The sequence below is a fragment of the Oryctolagus cuniculus genome, chromosome 7, assembly GCF_051225735.1.
Source record: "Oryctolagus cuniculus isolate XC-2025 breed Fujian yellow rabbit chromosome 7, ASM5122573v1, whole genome shotgun sequence".
Lineage (NCBI taxonomy): Eukaryota > Metazoa > Chordata > Mammalia > Lagomorpha > Leporidae > Oryctolagus > Oryctolagus cuniculus.
Genome location: NC_142873.1, coordinates 84099728 through 84122464, shown reverse-complemented (window position 1 = coordinate 84122464; position 22737 = coordinate 84099728). Strand labels below are relative to the sequence as shown.

Below are 22737 nucleotides of genomic sequence, written 5' to 3'. Positions count from 1 at the left end.
ATAAGATATCTTGCCTGAGGAATTTCATGAGATTGAAAAGCTAACTAACACAACATGGTTCCACACATGAAAGAGTCAATGCATGAAGCATGGACAGCAACCTGGTTGGGTTCACTGTGATTTCCCAAGGCATCCTTACTTTTCTGTGCCCATCTGCTCCATTCCCATCCCCACTGGCCTGTTTCTGCTGTTTGCTTAGTTTCCTTTTGCAGTTTATGCTTGGCATTCATGACCTTGCTCTTCTCACTCCCCACTTCCACCTATCCTGTTATGACTTTTCAATTTCTGCTCCCATAAGGCTGGACATTTATTTTCATTTCTTAATTCATGTCTCAAAATTGAGATTCTGAGGGGCCCAGCTCATCTTTTTGAAGGAGGCCACATGAACTGGCCAGTTTGCAGATCGCTTGTCCTGAGTTAGGCATGCAGCCTCGGCCCAGTGATCTGGGCAGTGAAGGTTAGGGGAGTCCAGTCACTCGACCCAAAGCGTGATAGCCTGGGTGAGAGCAGTGCCTAGTCCTTTAGTGCTGCCACAGCAAAATACCTGGGACTTGGTAAGTCATAAAGAACAGATTTTATCTCTCACAGTTCTGCAGGCTGGAAGTCCAAGATCTAGCATCTGGTGAGGGCTGCTGTTCACTTCCAAGATGGTGCCTCGTTATCGTGGTCTCAGGAGGGGACAAATGCCATGACCTCCCATGGCAGAAAGGCAGGTGAACAAAAGGGGCTAGCTAAATCCCTTGAGCCTTTTTATGAGGACGTTAATGCATTCATGACAGCACAGCCCTAGTTACCTAACCATCTCCTACAGGTCTCACTTCTTAATGCCATTGCATTGGAATTTAGTTTTTTTTTTTTTTTTAATTTTCAATTATATATACAGAAGATCAATTTAGCATATATTAAGTAAAGATTTCAACAGTTTGCACCCACACAGAAACACAAAGTGTAAAATACTATTTGAGTACTAGTTATAGCATTAATTAAACACCTAAGAGTAATTGTGTGTTAATTACAGAGTTCAACCAATAGTTTTAAGTAGAACATAAAAAATACTAAAAGGGTAAAGTATTAAGTTCTCTTTTTTCTGTTTCTTTCTGTCTGTTTGTTATATAGTTTTTTTTTATTTAATAAATGTGAATTTACAAAGTGCAGCTTTTGTATTGTTGTGGCTTCCCCCCTCAACCTCCCTCCCTCCCGTGGCCCTCCCCTCTCCCACTCCCTCTCCCATCCCACCCTTCATCGAGTTTCATTTTCAATTACCTTCATATACTGAAGATCAACTTAGTATACACTAAGCAAGGATTTCAACAGGCTGCATTCACACAACTGCACAAGGTATAGGGTATTGTTCCACTAGCAGTGTTTTTAAGCTTTATAGTAAAACACATTAAGGACAGAGATCCTACGTGGGGAGCATGTACCCAGTGACTCCTGTTGTTGATTTAACAATTGGCACTCTTATTTATGATGTCAGCAATCACCCGAGACTCTTGCTATGAGCTGTCTAGGCTATGGAAGCCCCTTAAGTTCACCGACTCTGAACTTGTTTAGTCAAGGCCATATCACAGTGGAGGTTCCTTCCTCCCTTCAGAGAAAGGCGCCTCTCTCTTTGATGGCCTGTTCCTTCTGCTGGGATCTTGTTCACCAGGATCTTTCATTTAGATTGTTTTTTGCCACCGTGTCATGGCTTTCCATGCCTGTGAGACTCTCATGGACCTTTTAGCCAGATCCGAATGTCCCAAGGGTTGATTCTGAGGCAGGAGTGCTGCCATTCTATGAGTCTGCTGTGTGTCCTGTTTCCCCCGAAGGATCATTCTCTCCCTTTTAATTCTATCCTTCATTATTTGCTTACACTGGTCTTATTTGTGAAATCTCATCGACACATACCCTATCTTTTTGTTCAGTTGTGTATTTGTATTTATCACTTTACTAAGTGCGCTGGCATTGGTACCTGCCTCCTTGGTAAGACTGAGTTGAAATCCCCTGGCACATTTCTAGTTCCACCATTGGAGGTAAGTCCGAGTGAGCATGTGCCAACCTATGTATCTCCTCCCTCTCTTATGGAATTTAGTTTTAACACAAGATTTGGAAAGACATACTGAAACCATAGCAGGGGGCTATGGGCAGAGTGTTTGCTATGGATGGGAGTAGAGGTAAGGCACGTCAACTCACAGGCTGAGCAAAAAAAGATGCAGCTTTTTAAAGGAGAATTTGTACTATTTATATGTACCTTTTAAAATAATAAATCTTTACCCAAGAATATGATTTTACCTCTGATTTTCTTCCATAATCTATATCATATTTGCTTGCATATAGTTAATTAGGATAAATCTTTGTCTTTTGAAAGTAGGGTGGGTTTTTTGGAAATAGCCAGAAGTTATTTAGAGTTATTTCTGATTAAAGATAATGAAAGTAGGTACTATAAATTTGTCAAAAATGCAGTGTGACTATAAAAAAGAGACAAATTATCTTTTGTGGTTCATAAACTGACCCTGAAGACAGTTCTAAAAGGAGTTTTAAAAGTGTTTTGAGCAATGACAGCACATTAAATAAATGTATGATCCTCCTGAGGTGATTACTTCCTTTGAAGGACAAAGATTCAGGTGTTTGTTCAGGTGTGTGTGTGTGTGCGCGCACACATCCTATTACATCATGATTAATCTTCCTTCTATAGCAATGAAGCAGCGATCTGAATCTAAGTTCAGGAAGAGCAGATATTCAGTAGGTAAGCCTTGGGACAGTGATACTTGATACTGGATTTTCATACCTATGATTATTCTAATTGGATCAGATATGCATTGGTTGAAAAACGTTTTGAATATTACCTCTGATTGGTGCTTCTATCAGCAACCAATGCTACTCACTGACAAAGGGTGGGAGAACTGGCTGACTACTTAGTTAACCATAAATATCACAGGAAATCACAAAGCCAAAGTAAGATCCTTGGTAACCAGAAAAGGTATGCAAGAGCAAGTCCAGCTCATGATTGCTTGTGTTTTGAAGTCCCCAGTGTTGGAACCTTCAGTGTGCTTCTATAAGACATCCGGTTTCATAAAATTTCCATCAAGAATTAGAGATGGTAGAGGGGGAAAATTCCAAGATTGTGGAATAGGGAGGGAGCTTACTGCTCTAAGTGGGGGAAGATAGTTAAAAAAAAAGAAGTGGAGAGAGTGCAATTTCAGGGAAGGGTTAAGGAGAAAACTGCAGTGAACATCAGTTCACTGATGAAAAGAAGAGGGACACTATGACTCTACATGGAGGGTGTGGACATGCAGCATGAGCATAGACACAACACAGGACCCCAGCAACTGAGAGCCTCAGCACCAGCGTTGAAGAGTGAGCTCAATTCACAATAGCTAAGATATGGAATCAAACCAGATGTCCCTCAACTGAAGGCTGAATAAAGAAATTATGGGATATGTACACCATGTAATACTACACAGCAGTAAAAAATGAAATTCTGTCTTATGCAACAAAACGGATGCAATTAGAAATCATTATACTTAGTGAAATAAGTCAGTCCCCAAAAGACAAGTATTATGTTTTCCCTGATCTGTGGTAACTAATAGAGTACCTAAAAGATAATCTATGGAAGTGAAATTTACACTTTGAGATGTGATGACTATGAACAGTCCTTGTCTGTTAAGGAACAGTTTTTTTTTTTTTTTTTCATAGTATTGGTTGAACTCTTTACTTAGTGTAGGGTTAATCTTCAGTGTATAAAGTTTATTGAAAAGATCTTTGTCAAAAACGAGAATGGGAATAGGAGAGAGAGGAAGAAGATGGGTTGGAGTGTGGGTGGGAGGGAGTGTAGGGTTTGAAGAATCACTATGTTCCTAAATTTGTATGTATAAAATACATGAAGTTTGTATACCTTAAATAAAATGTTTATAGCTTTAAAAAGATTTTGGAAAGTGGAATTAACAAAAGTTTATTTTGGTGAAACAATTTTTTCATAATACATATTTTTATAAATTAAAAATTAAAATTTATTTGTTCATATATATATAAACATATAAATACATTTTGAGAGGCATAGAAACAGAGACAGAGGGTAGAAATCTTCCATCTAGTGGGGTTCACTCTCCATATGCCTACAACAGCCAGACCAAAGCCATGTTTATATCTGGAGCTGGGATTTCAATCTGGTCTCTTCCATGGGTGGAGGGAACCTAATTACTTAAGCCATCACTGTTGCCTCCAAGGGTACAAATGAGCAAGAAACTGGAAATATATGGAAGCCAGCACTCAAACCAGGCAATCAATATTGCATGTTTGTTTCCCAAGTGGTGTTCTAACTGTTACACCAAACAACTGCTACTTTCATGAATTCCTGAAAACCTTCAAAAGCATGGATTTCAATTTTTTGTACCAAAATAAATTTATCTCATTTTCCATGAACATTTTGAATATCCCAGTGTATACCCAACTTTTCAAAAGTAAATATACATCCTGCGTTTTATCTGGTAACACTAACCAGAAAGGATAAGATTGGAATGATTAATCATACCAAGTGTTGATGGCAATGCAAACCAATTACAACTTTCAATCACTCCTGGATAGAGTGCAATCGTAGAATCATTTGGAGAGCCATTTGAAGGTACTTATTAAAATTAAATATAATAAATCTTAGAATTCAGCAATTTCCCCTTAAAGAATATTTCAAGAGAATGTACAAGAATCGGTGTTCCAGAATTCTTTGTTTTAAAGCAATTTTTGATAAAATATATGATCATTAAAACATGTGGAATAATAAATTTTTGTATAATTGTGTGATGCAATAACAAACAGAAATAAGGAATAACTATTGCTATACTCAACACATGGTAGAATTATGAAAGACAATGTTGAATGAAAAAGGCTAGAAACACAATAGTGCATTTTATATTGTTGCATTTGTATGAAGTTCATGTTTCACCCTTTTTTGTATGCATTTGAGGCAATAGTGAATTAAGGTTTTGGAAAACAGTGTTGACACCCCATTCCACACTATATGAGTACTTAAAATCTTTTATCCTATGTGCAGACTCAGTTGAGAATTAGAGAAGAAAAACATATGTTACATATTAAGAAATGTATGTCATACATGGTAGAAGGAGCATATGACAAATTTCTGTTAAGTAGCACATTAATTAATGTCTTAATATGGTAAAAGGATTATTAAACATATTGTGACGGTCTGAGAAATACAGAATTAGAGATGGCAGAAAAGAATTCAAACAGCACAGCTTTCACCAATGGGCAAATGTTTAATGTTCACCATTTGCTGAGTTCTTACATAAGCATGGGGTGTGGTAAGTGGAGTCTTACCCTCAGAAAGCTTATTTCAGGGACTGGAGGTGTTCTATTTCTCACTAGCTACGTATGAGAGAGGTGGTTCTTTGTCACAATTATCTTTTTCCCTCAAACACCCGTATCTATTCCTATCTGTATTTTCTTTTTATTTATTTTATCTCATTGTTTATTTATTATTATTTATCTCATTGTTATTATTAAGCTGAGAAAGGTACTCAAAGAAAAGTCATTTTATCCATAAGAAACATGTTAGTGGTGAGGTATACAGCATGATATTAAATTAGTTTTAGGAAAAATTCATCTATTCAGGCCTGAACTTGAATTTGAGCCCTGGTACCTTCAGGCTGTGCTGCCTGTAAAGCCCTTGGAAAGTTAAGTTTTTTTGAGCCTTGACTTCCTTCTACAAAATAGATAATATTAAATGAGTTAGGGCATGTAAAGCACTCTTAGTTAGAGTCTAACTTTTGAGTTAAAACACACATAAAATGGAACACATAATTAAAACAGGCAACGTTTGACAATTTTTATTTATTTAGTATTTGTAAAGTTCTCTCTGTGCCAGGAACTCTGTTGTCCTTGTCAAGGTAATTTGCTTTCACAATTTGTGCCAATTCCACCCACATTTATTTCTTATATTTTTACACTATTCCTAATTGTATCTTTCACATACTTTTACTCGTATAAACATATTGTAGTGATTTTCCTCAGAAATCAGACTTCCCATGGGGATGAGCTTGGATCTCAGGGAAGCCTGGTTATCACTGGGGATTGTGTATTTTGGCAGGGGCATGGTATGAGGTAGCAGGGGCACTGAGACAGAATGACGACGCATCCCAAGTTGAAAATTTATAATTGATCCAGGAATTTCATTCTTTCCTTATCCTGAAGTCATCTTCTATGATCTATTGCTTAATGAAAGAAGAAATTAATTAATTAAGGATATATGCAAGGAAGCCCAGGGGTTCAATTTTAATGTAAAATAAGTAGCTTACATATAGTCAAGTGGTTTTTAGCAATGTAGTTCAAACACAGGCAAGGCAACCTTGAAAAGCAAGGCCTAAGCCAGGTGGGTGAGTCTACAGACTTTTGTTTTACCATGTACATTGTTTTCACTCGTTAAGTATTGTCGATGCGAGGTCATGATCTTTAATTCAATCACTTTTGAGATCCCAGGCATCAACAGATTCACAGCCAGAGTTTAAATTCTGAAGTCCCATTAGCCGTATTGCAAACCCTGCAACTGGTTGTGAGGCCGTCATTTCTCTCGTACAGCACTTGTCTCACTGCTTCGATTTATTTGTTTTCATGGCTTCTGTATTTACCAATCTATGAACTCCTTAGGAAAAAGAATTATTCATTATCTGTTTCCCTAGGGCCCAGTATCGTGTTTAGATGGTTAATAATTGTATACTCAATGAATGAATGAATGGGAAAAAAAAAAAGAACAGAAAACAATCTGTTCCTGGCTCAAGCCGCAATCATTCGTCAGTCTAGAATTGTGAGAATCGGCTGATTCTCCCTTCTACAGCTGTGGGTACAGTTATCACTTCCATTGATGAAGCGTGAACTCAGTGGCATAGAGTTGGTTCTAGCCTTCTGGTTAGTTCTTCTGTTTCCAGGTGCAACTTCCAGAAACCTCTTTAATGCTTCCTCCTGCTCATAAGGCCCACAGGTCATTTCCCTACATAGTGACACCATCTCATTAGTTCAACAGAGAGTGAGATTTATAACTTCTATAGGAGTTTCCCTACACAGGGTACAGGAAAAGAAGCTGTAACTGCTTAAATTAGCACAACACTATTTGCTTTCCTTCTGGCTACCATAAATTCTTAGGATGACACAGAATCAACATTTCAGATGATTATGTCTGGCTTGTAAATTGTCCTCCAAATTGTCGCCTTTTCTTCCTAGCCCACACCTGGAGGACTAAGCTATAAGCATAGCCCTGACCTCTGGCCTCCCAGTCAAGGTTAATTGGCAGTAATATCATGTGACTTGCCACTCCTTTCAAGTCAAGCCTTAGGAATTCTACCAGGTTCCTTTTACAAAAGTATCTGAGGTGGTTTTTTTTGTTTTGTTTTTTTGTTTTTTGTTTTTTGTGTGTGTGTGTGTTTTTTTTTTTCCTTACTAGAAAGCTTTGTATTGCCAGAACCTCTGTTACAAGATTCTACTCAAGAGTTTTCAAAAAATGTCAATGCCATACTTGGAAACTAGCCTTTCTAACAAGAGATTTGGTAGTGAATGTTAGCAAGAGGTAGGTCACAACTGGTCTTGCGACTCCCCAAAACTCTAAGCATGTCACACTGAATAATAAATTATCGTATATTCAGAACAAATATTTTCTATTGATTAACTCAGATGTGATTACCAACCAAGATGAAAAAACATTTTAGCTTTAGGTTCGAGATAGAAAACAGAATCTCAGGGGCTGGCGCTGTGGTGCAGTGGGTTAATGCCTTGGCCTGAAACACCGGCATCCCATATGGGTGCTGGTTCTAGTTCCAGCTGCTCCTCTTCCGATCCAGCTCTCTGCTATGGCCTGGGAGTGCAGTGGAGGATGGCCCAAGTCCTTGGGCCCCTGCACCCGCGTGGGAGACCTGGAGGAGGCTCCTGGCTCCTGGCTTTGGATCGATGCAGCTCTGGCTGTTGCGGCCGATTGGGGAGTGAACCACTGGATGGAAGACCTCTCTCTCTCTCTCTTGCCTCTCTTCTCTCTTTGTGTAACTCTGACTTTCAAATAAATAAATAAATCTTAACAAAAAATTAAAAAAAGAATCTCAAACATTGCATTTCTGTGGACACTCCGAATTAGAGACTGGGGGGCTTGTGGCGAGTATGAGTTAAGAGAGCAAGTGGGAAATGCAGGGAAGCCTTCCTGTGTTAGTAGAACTTTGAAGGAACTGGGAGAATGCAGCCTGTCTATTAGATTGACGGCAGTGAGCAATCTTGAATGATTTTTTACTCACATAGCAAAAATGTAGGTAACTTCTTTTTTGCCCTAGCTTACAGTCCCAGACAGGAAAACTTCATAATAAGTGTTTGGGGGAGGCTAAAAACTTGACAATAATGTTCGCCAATGAAAGATTTCAAAGAAGTTATAAAACCCAAGGTCATTTTTCCTGGTCCTTTTTGTATGCCAGACAAACATGCAAAGCTTCTTGTTAATCATAGATCCCAAATCTGAAAAAAGCAGCAATGGGGCATAGATGACATCCCAAACAAATCCTAAAGGCTTTCAGGAAAGCTAACGTCATTCCTAGACACTCCTATGTGCTAAGCTCAGGCCAATTTTTTTTTTCAAAAATGTCATCTGTCTCTTCAGTTTCAACAACCGGTGTGACATCAGTGAGAACGAAGGTGCTGGTCTGGGACCGGGGTGTGGAGTCAGTGCAGAGAGCTCAGCTCCTGTGGAGTGATCCAGGCAAGCTGCTTTGCTGCTTTGAACCTCAGCGGACTTGAGAAAGTATCTCCCACCACCCTCCCAGAGGTTGGTGATATCATCTTAGCACGATAGCAATCGTCTTTAGGATGGCGTGACATCATAGAAGACAGAGCAAAGCCAAAGAAAGGGATTCTCATTGACAGTGCCAAGTGGTTGGATCAAGTGTCACTTGAGATTTGCCATATTTCTTGATTTTTCACATATGGAATGCCGTCAAGCCATTTTTATCGCTTAATTCCCCTGAATTGGCTTTCTTGGATTCTAATGCCAGTTGAAGTTGTGTTATCTGCATGCTTTCTGACTAATAAGGTAATGACCAGAGAGCAGAGTGGGCATAGGTTAAGGCTGGGGATTGGGAGATGACTATGGAGTTGCCATGAGCAAGAGATGGAGTGGGTGTATCTGCCTCACCTGAGAGCCGATATCCTAAGCCCTTACTCTCAGAAATCTCTGAAACTTCTACCCTCATAAAAATAAGTATAGATATTTCTCTTGGTTTTGTTGTATTCAAATAATTAAAGCCTTTGTTTTTCCTGGAAAGGAGAGTATGCTTATGCCTTGGTGTGTGTGTGTGCATGTGTGTGTGGTGTGTGCACAAGCACTGATGGTGCACAGCCCAGCCAGCTGAACTAAACCTGAGTCATTGTCCTCTGCACATTTCCCACCACGTGGGATTCTGACCGGCAGCAGAGAGGGAGCGTGGAAGGTGTTAGCTTTGACCAGAAAGCTTATTTTCAACTTATCAAGGGTCTGAATTATGCTGCAGAATTGAGTAAAAATGAGTGTGTGGAATAAAAAATATATATTTAATGATACACAATTATGTTTCAAAATCTCTTCCACTGGGGAGCTTTAGAAACAGACAAGTGGTTGACGAGTGGCAGCCCACACGTGCTCTCGGATACAAGGCCTCCCTGGCGTCTGGGAGAAGGGTGGGGCACAGCGGTTTTAGCAAAGAGAAAGCAGAGCTGAGGCCCCAGAGGAGCCTGAGGGATGGAGGGCAATGCCGGGGACGCGTCGCCTTCCCCAGCATTTCTGAAACCTGGTGGGATGGAGTTCACAACCAGAGTGTGAGCAGTCCTATCGGGGCATTAGGATTCAAGAGAGCTAATTTGGGGGAATTAAAAAAAAAAATCTATCGAGTATGGTATTGAAGAAGGGAATACTAAGACCCAGGAGAAAGGCAGGCTGCTGGAGTATCCACCATAATTAAAGCAGATTACAATTGCTCTGAGAAAAGAAGGAATCGAAGAGTAAGATTATCCACTGTGGCCGACCAAGGCTGAGGGGACAGAACCCTGCCGTGGCAGCGAGGAAATTGGGAGGGAGCCCTAGAGAAATTCCTCATAATACCTAGCCTTTTTTTTTTCAAGGAAATGACAATTTTGAAAAAAAAAAAAAAAACAGAATGAATAAGCTGAATAAAATAGCTACGTTGAAGAAGAGGCCTTGGCACCACACGTGGGAAGCAAAGCAGGCCAGACATCACTACGATGCAGAGCAGAGGAGGGACACTGGTTTTGAACTTTAAAAAAAAAATGAGGGGCATTAGAGAAACAGAGCAAAGCAATAGCAGAGTACTGACATCTACGTCAACGTCCCGAAACAATAATTTCGAACAAGTACATTGACGTAGTTGGAAATCAGCAGATCTAGATGTCAGACACAAGATTACTGTTAAAGAATAGAGATGACAAATTTAGGCCCAGTGATTTTTTTTTCTCCTTCTCTCTCTCTAGAGAGTGGGAAAGGGAGCAGGGAAACGGCTTTGAATCCATTTGGTACTTCCCTTCCTTTATATTCTATTTTTTTTTAAAGGAACTACATCACAAATTTACTGGTACTGTCTATGATAAAGCCATTAGAGCAATGTGAGGAATGTTAACCAATAAGTAAAAATGTGCAATGTGGAAAGAAGGTAGAGGCTATTCACAACATTATGGACATAAACTTGAAAAATATCCTTCAAAGACCCTGATAATGCCACTTTAATGAAATTAAAAGTTGGCCCATGCATCTTGACATCTTTGCCAGCACACCAGCAGCATCAGTCACAGAAATGGCAATGCGGCAGGCAGTCCTTGGCAGGTGCACCTGATGGGCTGATAAAGGTGTACATGTTCATTAGCTGCCACCGCATGCTTGGAACAGCCATGATGTGCAGAGCACTGGTTAACATTTATGGGAAGTCTTACCTTCAAGAAGTGGGAGTCCAGATGAAAGCCAGTGACGTCCATGGAAAAGAGCTGAAGTATCAAGCAGTATGTCCTAAATACACTTGAGACTCAGGAGGCCACAGCACAGGTGAGAGCTGAGGTGACCACAGCATTCCCGGCAGCAGTAGAGAGGCAGAATCAGCCAACATTTTTTTTGAAAGGGAGAAGTTAGAAGGTGGTGGTGAGTTTATCAATCTACTTAGAATAAGATTCAGAAGTGGGCACTGAGCTCTCATCAAGCATGCAAAATTAATTTGATAGACTGCAAGCATGAAAGCGAAATGTAAAATAGTAAAACTTCTAGAAAAAATCTTAATAAATTATTGTGATGATGGAGAAGGGAAATATTTCTTAAAGAAGACAGAAAAATATTAACCATATTAACCATAAAAGACACAAAAATTGAACAATTAAAATTAAGAACTTCTTATAATCAAAAGATGACATTAACAGATTAATAAAACAAGTCCCAGTGTGAGAGAAGATATTTACAACATATACATACTTATACATACATACTTATAAACATATGTGAAGAACTTGTATCCAGAATATATGAATAATTTCCATGTAACAACAAGATAAAGAAAGTTGCCCAACTGAAAAAAAAATGGACAAAGGCCCTGAGTAGGCATTTTATGAAAAATGATATTCAAATGGTTAATAAGTATATGAAAAGTGGTCAATATAATCATTCAGCAGAGAAATGAAAATGAAAATTCTGATGAGATACTACTGCACACCTAACAGAATGGCTTGAATTGAAAGGACTTTCAGTACCAAGTGTTGGCAAAGATGTGGGACAAATGAAATTCTCATATATTACTTGATGGTTGGAGTAAAAGTTGCTACAATGACTTGGGAAAATTATTTGCTAGTTTCTATGAAGTTGAATCTTTGCATACCCTATAACCCAGAAACTCTGCACCAAGGAATACATCCAGCAGAAATGGGTGCTATGGGCACAGAAAGACATACATAAGAGTATTCCTAGTAATTCTACTCATAATGACCCAAAGAAAAACATTGTTCATCAATAAAAGAGTGAATGAGTAAATGATGGTATATTCACACGGTAGACAAAATGAGTATTGAAAAAGTACAAACAATTCCATGAAGGTATGTCATTGTGTTGAGTAAAATAAGTGAACACAAAAGAGTCCACACTGCTTTATGGCTTTTAAGCTATGTCATAACAGGCAAAACAGCCATCTGCAGCCACAGTGGTCCTCCTTGGGGCTAGAGTCTGTAGGGTAGTTTTCCAGGGGGGCACCACTGCTCTGTATCTTGATTTTTAGTAGTAGTCTCTTGAGTGGGGACATGTGTAAAATTTTACTGAACTGTACATTTAAGATTTGTCCACTGTACTGTGTGTAATTCACATCTCACTTAAAATGCGTAGTGTTAAGGAAAACTGAAGAAGAAATTAAAAGAGAAAACATAAATACGTATTCCTTTCTACATCCCTTCAGGATTTAGGGGTCCGACTGTGGAGAATGCTGCAGACCAGGACGGAGTCTGGATTCTGTTTCGTCAGCAACAAAAAGCTGTTGCAGAAAAGTTGGGAAAAGTTAATATTTTAGGAAGATTAATGTAGCATATATATGCATAAAGAACTGGGAAAAGAGAAGGAAATAAAGAGGAGAAAGAAACTCATTATGAAGCAATTATTAAAACTGAGTATATGAAATACATGAGATCTGTACCCTTTATATGAATAAGAAGAAAAAGCAGTTATGAAAATCCAGTATGATTTTCAGTACGTACATGAAACAGTCTGTCCTAGATTATGGTACAATAATAAATCAATTTTAGTTTTTCAGTCAATTATTTGAGACCTCATTTGCATTGGCTCGCAGGAAACTTAGCATTTCACTGTTGAGGTTCATCAGTTCTGAACTGTCCAGGAACCTGAGGGCATTGCATGTGCAAAGGACCACAGAACTGTACACATGTCAGCCACAAGATGCCGCTGTTGAAGACTGGTACTGCACTTGCAGGGTTGCAATGGTCAGGCTTGCCTTGCCCAGGAATTTGAAGTAATAGATTGCTACTTCAATTTACTTGCTTAGTCATTTTTTCCTCTTCAGTCTCCAGCACTGTTCTATGGTGGCTGGATTTAGATGCCCTTCCAGACGAAGGCACTGACTGCACTGGATTGAGATGGTCAATCCAGCTCTTAGGTGTTTCTGTTGAGTTCTGGTCACTAGCCAGGTCTCTTGTATCAGCTGGTAAATATTTTAGGGGGGACTTTTGGGATCTCTCCTGTCAGTGACCTTGTACAGGGCAACATGAGAGCAAACCATTATCTTGAATCTGAAAGATCCAGAGAGCCTTGAAATATTGTTAAACTTCTCTTCCAGAACCCTCTTTACCAAAGGGCCTCAGAAAGAAACTTCTCTTTTAAGCCATAAGATTTTAAACTCTAAGATTTTGCTATGGGCCTTTCTCAAGAGTAATGGATCTTCACCCTCCACTCGTATTTTCTTAACTAGCAGGGTCCATTCAATTCTTCAATTTCTCAGTGATGAAACTCAGCTCCAAGGTTATTGGATGTTTTCATCTATGGGCAGAGAAACAGTAAAAATCATTTCTAAAATTTCACCTCATCAGGTAGGCAGAGTGTTCTATAAATAGGCTTTGCTTAAAAATAATGAAAGATTTAAAGATAATGAAAAATCACTCTAAGCTAAGTTCATAAGCTTCCATTTAGTAGACAAAAGGTTATTAAAATTTCTTATGTATCATATACAGAAACAATAGGTGGCGAGTTTTATAGGAAAAAACATTGAAGTAGGATTTAGTTATAACTATTTAAAGGAGTGAAACTAAAAAATAACATGAGCAGTGAAATTAATATGCATAGATGGTATGAAGGGTAAGAACTAGACTTGGAACTAGAAAAAATGAGTTCAAATCTTGGCTGTGCTGTTTATTGGTTGTGTGACCTTACATCGTTTATTAATTTCTTGGAACTTCAGTTTTCAAATCTGAAAAACAAAATATCTTCAAGGAGTTGATGTGAGGATTTGATGAGATGGTGTACATCAAAGCATCTAGCACACAGCTTGTCCTATAGTGAAGTGCCAGTCAGTGTTTTTAAATTAAAATATGACTGGGGTGGAGCAGGATGTATTTTAAAAGATGGGTCTCAAAGTCCATCTTAAGTCTTCATTTGTTAATTCATTTGCCTTCATTAGTGATTTGGAAAATGAAGCAAATCAGACAAAAGTGAAAATAGATTTTAAGGTGGAAATTGTGGAGTAAATGGTAAGGTCTATTTTAAAAAGAACATAAATTGCTTCAGATAGATGATCACTTGCTTATACTGTAGGGAAATCCAGACAGGTGGCAGAAACTGCCCGAGACACCCTCAGAAAGAGACCTATAGTCCCTGGCATTCAGGGCAGGAATCAGGATATGTATCTTTTTTTTTTTTTTTTTAAAGACTTATTTATTTATTTGAAAGGCAGAAGTACAGAGAGGGAGAAACAGAGAGAGAGAGAGAGAGAGAGAGAGAGAGTTCTTCCATCCATTGGCTCACTTCTCTAATGGCCGCAATGGCAGGAGCTGGGCCAGTCCAAATCTAGAAGCCAAGAGCCAGGAGATTCTTCGAGGTCTCCCATATGGGTGCAGGGGCCCAAGGACTTGGGCCATCTTCTGCTTTCCCAGGCTATCAGCAGGGAGCCTGATTGGAAGTGGAGCAGTTGGGATCCAAACCAGCACCCATATGGCCCCATGTACTACTCCACAGCACTGGCCCCTAGGTTCTTTATCTTTTAAAAGGCTAGGCTACCAAGTTTGTACCGATGTAATTACCACAAAGAAAAGGAAAATATAGACTTTTTCCAGAGGAGAATTCTAAACAGTGATGGAAAGGATTTATCAAAAAGAGATTAAAGAAAATTCTATGCAACTGTGTTGCATGATGGCAGGGGTCTGGGAGTGGTATACAACAAATGCTTTTCAAGTGTTTGGGATGGTGAAAAAGAAAACTTACCAAGGACAGGAGGAATGATGACTTTCACCTGGCATAAAAGCAGCACTATGACAGGTAAAGAACGAAACTTTGTCTGAAACGTTTAGACCGGGATTTAGGAAACAGAAGCGACCGTTCATTTGACCTAGGGATTCAGGTGCCATTTATGGTGCCCATGTTCCCTATCAGAGTGCCCTGGGTCACTTTGGCCTTCATTCCTGATTCCAGGTTCCTGTCAATCTGAACTCCTGGAGGCTGCAGAGTGGCTTATGTAGGCAGGTCCCTACCCACCACACGGGTAATCTGGATTGATCCCTGGCTCCTGACTTCAGGCTGATTGTTGCAAGCATTTGGAGAATGAACCAGCAGGTGGAAGTCCTGCTTGCCTGTCCCTCTGTCTCCCTCCCAATGTTTCTCTGCCTTTCAGATTAAAGTGAGTATGTCCTTTCTGCCAGTGGGAACCTCATTTAGGAGTAAGATGAACAATTTAGCAAAATTATACACGAATAGGTGAATACTTATCATCTCCTAGAGAATTTTGAAATGATTTTTCACCAAATGGAATTTAAGGGAGCTGTGCCCCTTTTCCAAAGAAGTTTTGATTGGAAACACAAATGGTTTGGTTCCCTTTCACAGTATCATCGTAGTGGTTGACTAGGTGTCACCACAAAGCCTGGAACTCCAGGAAGCGGTACATGGGGTACATGGAATGTTTCTTTTGCACTGTTTCTGAAACAGAAAGTGACAGTGGGCTGGCGCTAGCTCACTAGGCTAATCCTCCGCCTGTGGCGCTGGCACCCCAGGTTCTAGTCCCGGTTGGGGTGCTGGATTCTGTCCCAGTTGCTCCTCTTCCAGGCCAGCTCTCTGCTGTGGCCCAGGAGTGCAGTGGAGGATGGCCCAAGTGCTTGGGCCCTGCACCCACATGGGAGCCCAGGAGGAAGCACCTGGCTCCTGGCTTCGGATCAGCCTGGTGCACCGGCCGCAGTGGCCATTGGAGGGTGAACCAACGGCAAAGGAAGACCTTTCTCCCTGTCTCTCTCTCTCACTGTCAACTCTGCCTGTCCAAAAAAAAAAAAAAAAAAAAAAAAAAGTGACAATGAAGCAAGATCTTCCTTCCTCAAGTATGCCTCTTCTTTCGTTCATGGCCTGGACGTGTCAGTGATGAGAAAGGAGTGTCTCTGTACCTATGTAGACAACCGTTTCGGCACACTAGCCTTGCCAGTCCTTGCTCTCTTCCCCAATGTCGCTGACTTCTAGTTTCCTCAACCACTCCCTCCCCCAGGGCAGTGTGGACCTTATCCTTCTTAGTAGCTAACACCCTTGGATAATCTCATTTCCATGGGTTCTACACTCTGTCACGTGGGATCTGTGCAGATGACTCCCTCCTGTACTCTGTTTCCAACGTCTCTAACCCTCCTGAGAAATCTTCAATCCATTCATCCCACCTTTCCTGTGTCCCTCCAACCCTTGATAGTATCACGTCCTATTTTCAACTCCATGTTATCACTTCCTGGCATTTATGCTCTACCTCTCTTGACTGTCTCTGAGCTCTCTCATATAATCTGTGCTCATTGTGAAGCCACACAATTTAAGTGAAGTAAGACTATTTTTTTCTTAAATATTTCTTATTGAAAAACTATCAAATAGCTACAATAAGAATCCTGAATTTTGGTTGTTAACATTAATTTAGCATCCTCAAATGTGAATGTTCCCTGCTTTGTAGTTTGTGGAAGATCAAGAAAGCACTCTAGATTTACAGTTTTGTTATTGTTGTAAAGATGACAAATGTGATCCCAAATTTTTTTTAAATCCATATATACAGGGAAACAAGATGCAATGAATAAGGGTCAGCTGAGCCAATAAGCAATGATCTATACTCCCAGCAACTTCAGATACTAAATTGGTAGGTATACAATATAAAAAACATAATTTTCAAAGAAATAAAAGAACACCAAGATGAGTAAATTTCCAAGAGACCTTAGAAAAACATTGAAAATTCTGAGAATAAGAGAAAACCCCAGATGAAATATTTAAAATAAAAACATTATTGCAATCAGAAACAAGAAGATTTAGAAAACTGAAAGGTAGATCTGTATAAATTAAGAATACTACTCAAGTCAGGATGGCCGAATGGTCTAAGAATACCACTCAGAAAGACAAGAAGATAAAAAATATGAAAACATTTCAGAGTGTTATGTGATCCAGAATGGGAAGGTCTATTAGACATTAAGTAAGAGTCATAAAGAGAAAACAGAAATGCAGGTGTAGTGATGAAGAGTCTACAGTCTGCAGTCAAAAGATATACCATCTTCCCAAGGACAAAAAGAAAGCATCCCAGCTGGGCGTGTTACGGTGAGGCAGCAGGTCACTGCAGACAAAGAGAAGTCTGAGCCACAGCCAGGGAGAAAACAAAACTTGCAAAGGAATGACAATTTTTCTGGAAGCAGACTTTGCATAAGCAAAAAGCAGACAGCGTACACATACACACATAAAAAAAAAAAATGAGGGGGAAGAATCTTCCAAGTATTGAAAGAAAGTAACCATACACCTAGAGTTGTATACCTACAATAACATCTTCTTTTAATAGCAGGTGGAAATAAAGATTTTTTAGGATAAATGCTTGTTTATCATCAGCAAATCTTCACTAAAGGAACTTCTACAGAACACACTTAAGAATGAAAACAAGCACAGGAACAATGGCTGTAAGGTGAGATAAAAATGTATGCCAACAAATTATTACATTCATTATTACAAATATTACATTCTAATAACTACATTAGTGGGTTATTACATTCATTACATATGTTGCCTATAAATGTTAATTTCAAAATAAGACAACTTCCGAAGTTCAAAAGAGATGAGTTAAAATAGTGGGCAATACTTTCATTTAAGCCAGGATGGGGTGGGAAAGAGTAAACGCGTTCTAAAATACTCATATTCTTCAGCATATGATATTCAATTTACACTTCAGAAAGTTAGCATACATAATAAAACTTTCAACGGAAATTTCTAAATTAGAAAAATAGCATGTGTACCTTCTAGACAGTGAAAGACAATGTTAATGTAAACTCTCAATTGCAAGAAACAAGAAAAAAGAATAAAAAGGCAGAATGGTAGAAACAAATCTCAAAATATCATTACTTTTAATAAATACAAATAGACTGAATGAGCTAAAGTGCCAAAGATTGTCATCTTGGACAAAAAATAAAATGTAGTAATACACTATCATAAACAAAAGACACAACCAAAGTTTTAAGGTATAGAATGGTTGAAATTACAAGCATGAAAAATAAGGGGCGAATGCTAATGAAAATAACTGTGGAGGACTTACTTTAACATCAAATTTGACTTTAAGATGACAGGAAAAGCATCAGTAGAGAGGATTACTTATATAGTTGCAGTAATTTCAGTTTACCAGGAATATGTGACTTTTCATGTTTGACTTGATCTAATAAAATAGCCTAAAAATATGAACAGGAATAATTATAGAATTAAAAGTACAAATGGACAAAATTCCCATTGTAGTGGAAGACGTTAGCATACATCCATTGATCACTGATAAATCAACAGTATATTAGTAAAGGTATAGAAAGTTGAGTTCTGTTATTAGCAAGTATGATTAAATGGACATTTATAGAACTGACACACAAAATAGACAAAACATAATGTATTCAATCACACATGTGAGCTCACACATTTTATTACATGTTAAGAAATAAAATATGTTAACAAACTTTAAAGAATAAATACCATATAGATCATATTCTCTTACTAAAATGTGGCTAAAATTAGAAGTCAGTTGCAAAGATAAACTAGAATTCTTAAATTTTCCCCAAGTTAAAGACACACTCTTCTAAATTCTTATGGATCAAATCAAAATCAATTAAAATATAAAACTCACTTGTAATTCATTGCTAGTATGAGGGGGTCTTCAAAAAGTTCATGGAAAATTCCAAATCAGGAAAAAATGCATGATTTTCAAAATATTTTTGCACCAAAATAAACTGATTTGTCAATTCCATTTTGTTTTTTGCAATACCATTGTATTACAAAATAAAACTTGTGGGGTACAATTGAAAACAGACTGTAAAGGTCATTTATCATGTAACATGATTGTACTCATTCTCATGGACTTCAACTTTATTTTTTTGCACCAAAATAAACTTACGTTTTAATCCCATTTTTCATTTCAAGTACCCTTGTATTTGAAACGAATAAAGGCTAAAACATAATAAGGAAGTATACACCTTAATAAAACGAGTTCTTATTAGACTAATTCTCAAATATTTAAGTCTCGAAGCTATGCAATACTCCTGAAAATGATCATGGCCCTCAAACAGCTTAATTTGTGTGGGTTATAGCTATCAATATTTGCAAAGAAAAAACACTAAGACACTAAAAGCATTATAAATTAATTTATATTTTTATAGAAAGTATTTTCCAAAGCAAAAGAATTTAGCAAGAAGCTTAGAAGCATGGAATTTTTATTCTATTACAAAACTCCTAGTATCTGATGGGATATTCAAGTTCCTGTGATGTGTCACTTTAATGGCAGTATATGAAGAATATCTGGCCTCATACAGACATGTATTAGGAAAAGGGGTGTATTTTACTGTCCTTACCTAGAATTGTGACTCTTCCTCTCCCATTCTATGCCAAATATCGCTAGTGTGCTGCTGCCGCGGCTCAATAGGCTAATCCTCCGCCTGCGGCTCCTTCACCCAACTGAGTTCTAGCCCCAGTTGGCGTGCCAGATCCTGTCCCGATTGCTCCTCTTCCAGTCCAGCTCTCTGCTGTGGCCTGGGAGGGCAGTGGAGGATGGCCCAAGTGCTCGGGGCCCTGCACCCACATGGGAGACCAGGAGGAAGCACCTGGCTTCTGGCTTTGGATCAGCACAGCGCGCCAGCCATAGCAGCCATTTGGGGGGTGAACCAACAGAAAGGAAGACCTTTCTCTCTCTCTTTCTCTCACTGTCTAACTCCGTCTGTCAACAAAACAAAACAAAACAAAACAAAAACCAAATATTGCTAGTATTAATTTCTTAGAGGTTAGTTACTACTAACATGACACATGAAACATGTAAGCATACTGGTGAATCACTCATGGTCTGTAATATTATCTATTGGTGAAATGGACATTGGACACAGTGGTTAAGACCCTGTGTGGGGCACTGGCATTGTGGTGCAATGGAGAGTGCTCATTGGAATCCAGCTAATGTGCCTGGAAAGGCAGGGGAAGATAGGCCTAGTACTTGGGCCCCTGTCACTCATGTGGGAGACCTGGATGGAGTTCTGGGCTCCTGGCTTTGGCCTGGCACAGCCCCTGCTGCTGCAGGCATATGGGAGAACACCAACAAGTGGGATATCTCTGCCTTCAGTCTAAATGTCTCCCTGTCTCTAACTCTTTGCCTTTTGAATAAAGGAATAAGTATTTAAAATAACTACTGGTAAGTCTTGCATTTTGAATAATTTTTTTATTATCCCAAGCATGATTTTGCAATATTATTTATTGATTACCTGGAAGATATTATTACCTTGAGTTATACAGATCTTGTGTGTAATATGTTGGCATATTTCATTATACAAATGGATAAGATATACTTATTAATATCACCACTGATTTCATAAAAGTGACCTTTAAGTATTGGGAAGCTGTCATACTTGCAGTGACAAATACAACATTAAACACTAATGTTCGCATGAAAACTCACATTTTAACTTTGGCAGTAAATATTTTCAGTTGTTTACCTGGAGGTGACACGCTCATTTATTTTTGAGAAAAAGTCTGGCAAATTCTCTAAGTATTCATAGTTTGTTTTTCTAGTTCTTTCAAGTAAAAAATGGTATTCCATGATGAAAATGGCTAGTTTAGCTGGCAATTCTAATAATCACATAAGTGCCTCTCCTTGAGAAAATCATCATATTTTAAAATGCAGCAGAGGTGCTTTATATGTAAGTCTCAGTTTTTAGACATAATATTAAAATGACATGTGATTAAGGATTAAGTTTTCATAAAATTAATAATTTTTACTATTCAAGGACATTCTTAAATTAACTGGCATTTATTTTTAGCTATCTTTAAAAATTATTTATTTGAGGGGCTGGTGCTGTGGCTCACTTGGTTAATCCTATGCCTGTGGCACCAGCATCTCATATGGGCACCGGGTTCTAGTCATGGTTGCTCCTTTCCAGTCCAACTCTCTGCTGTGGCCTGGGAAGGCAGTGGAGGATGGCCCAAGTGCTTGGGCCCTGCACCCGCATGGGAGACCAGGAGGAAGCACCTGGCTCCTTGCTTTGGTTCGGCGCAGCATGCCGGGTGTGGCAGCCACTTGTGGGGTGAACCAAAGGAAGGAAGACCTTTCTCTCTGTCTGTCTCTGTCACTGTCTAACTTTATCTGCCAAAAAAAATTATTTATTTGAAAACCACAGCCATGAACAACAGAAAGGCAGGGGTAGGGAGATAGAGAGAGGAGAGGTGTCTTCCATGCACTGTTTCACCCCCCAAATGTCCCGGTCTGAGCCAGGCTGAAGTCAGAAATCTGGAACTCCATCCTGGTCTCCTACAAACGTAGCAGGGCCCCAAATACTTCAGCCTTATATGTTGCCTTCCCAGGTGCATTAGTAGGAAGCTGGATCAGAAGCTGAGCAGCCAGGACTCAAAGCAGCACTCCAATATGGGATGCCGATATTGCGCAGCTTAACCCACTGTGCCACAACAGGTGCCATGGTATTCATTTTTAGAGTGAAAGTGCAATGGTGAGAAACCTGATAACTATTTCCTTGGTTTATGCTTAGATATTAGTGACTTTATCATATGATTGTTGTTTTTGCACTGATAGTTCAATGTAATAGTAAAAATAAGTAGCATCCTGGTATGGGAACAAAAATTGTTTTGATCTTCTTGAAAAGTTCTAAGGGGTTCACAGAAATCTACAGACCACATATTGAGAACCCAAAAGTTAGACCAAGTAACAATGAACCAAATTTTGGTCCAAGGGCAAAATTTTGTTCTTATTTTTGTAAAAGTTCTGTTGGAAGACAGCCATGCCCTTTTGTGTATGTATTATCTACGGCTGTTTTGGGGCTGTGATGACAAAGCTGAGTAGATGCAGCAGAGAATGTAAGGCTCATAAAAGACTACCCGGTCCAACACAGAAAAGTTTGTTGATTCTGAACTAGACTGTAATATTTGAATAAGTGCAACAAAGGTATTTGAAGGAGGTAATGAAGATCAGAAGTTAATGCAAACAGAAAATAATAATGTAATATAAAGGCCAATGAAAGACACATGTGTTCATTCTTTGAGAAGATTAATGGAATGAAAAAAAATCTCTGGCAAGACATACTAAATAATGAAAAGTTATTTATAATTTATAATCCATCTTAATAATGATTAAAGGAGACTAAAGGCATTGTGGTGCAATGGATTAAGCCACCACTTGGGATACTGACATCCCCCTTAGGAGTGACTGTTCAAGTCCCAGCTATTCCACTTCTGATCAATCTTCCAACTAATTTGCTTGGGAAGGCAAGTACATGACAGCCCAAGTGAGAGACCAGAATGAATGGAGTTCCTGGCTTTTGGCTTTGGCCTGGCTCAGAACTGGCTATTGCAAGCATTTGAGAAATGGACTATTTGAAGAAGATCTTTCTCTCTCTCTTTCAATAAATAAAATAAATAAATCTTAAAAAAAGGAGACTAAACGTAGCAGAGATTTAAAACAGAAGAGAAAAACACGAACAATTTTATACCAATAAGTTTTAAACTATAAGTAGAAAGGATAAACATCAAGAAAAATGTGT

At 38.8% G+C, this 22737-nt stretch overlaps 1 pseudogene; it reads left to right on the top strand.

The window, feature by feature from the left end:
• The window catches only part of LOC100351516 (55 kDa erythrocyte membrane protein-like), a 44984-nt pseudogene that overhangs the window by 3598 nt on the left and 18649 nt on the right, over positions 1-22737 (top strand).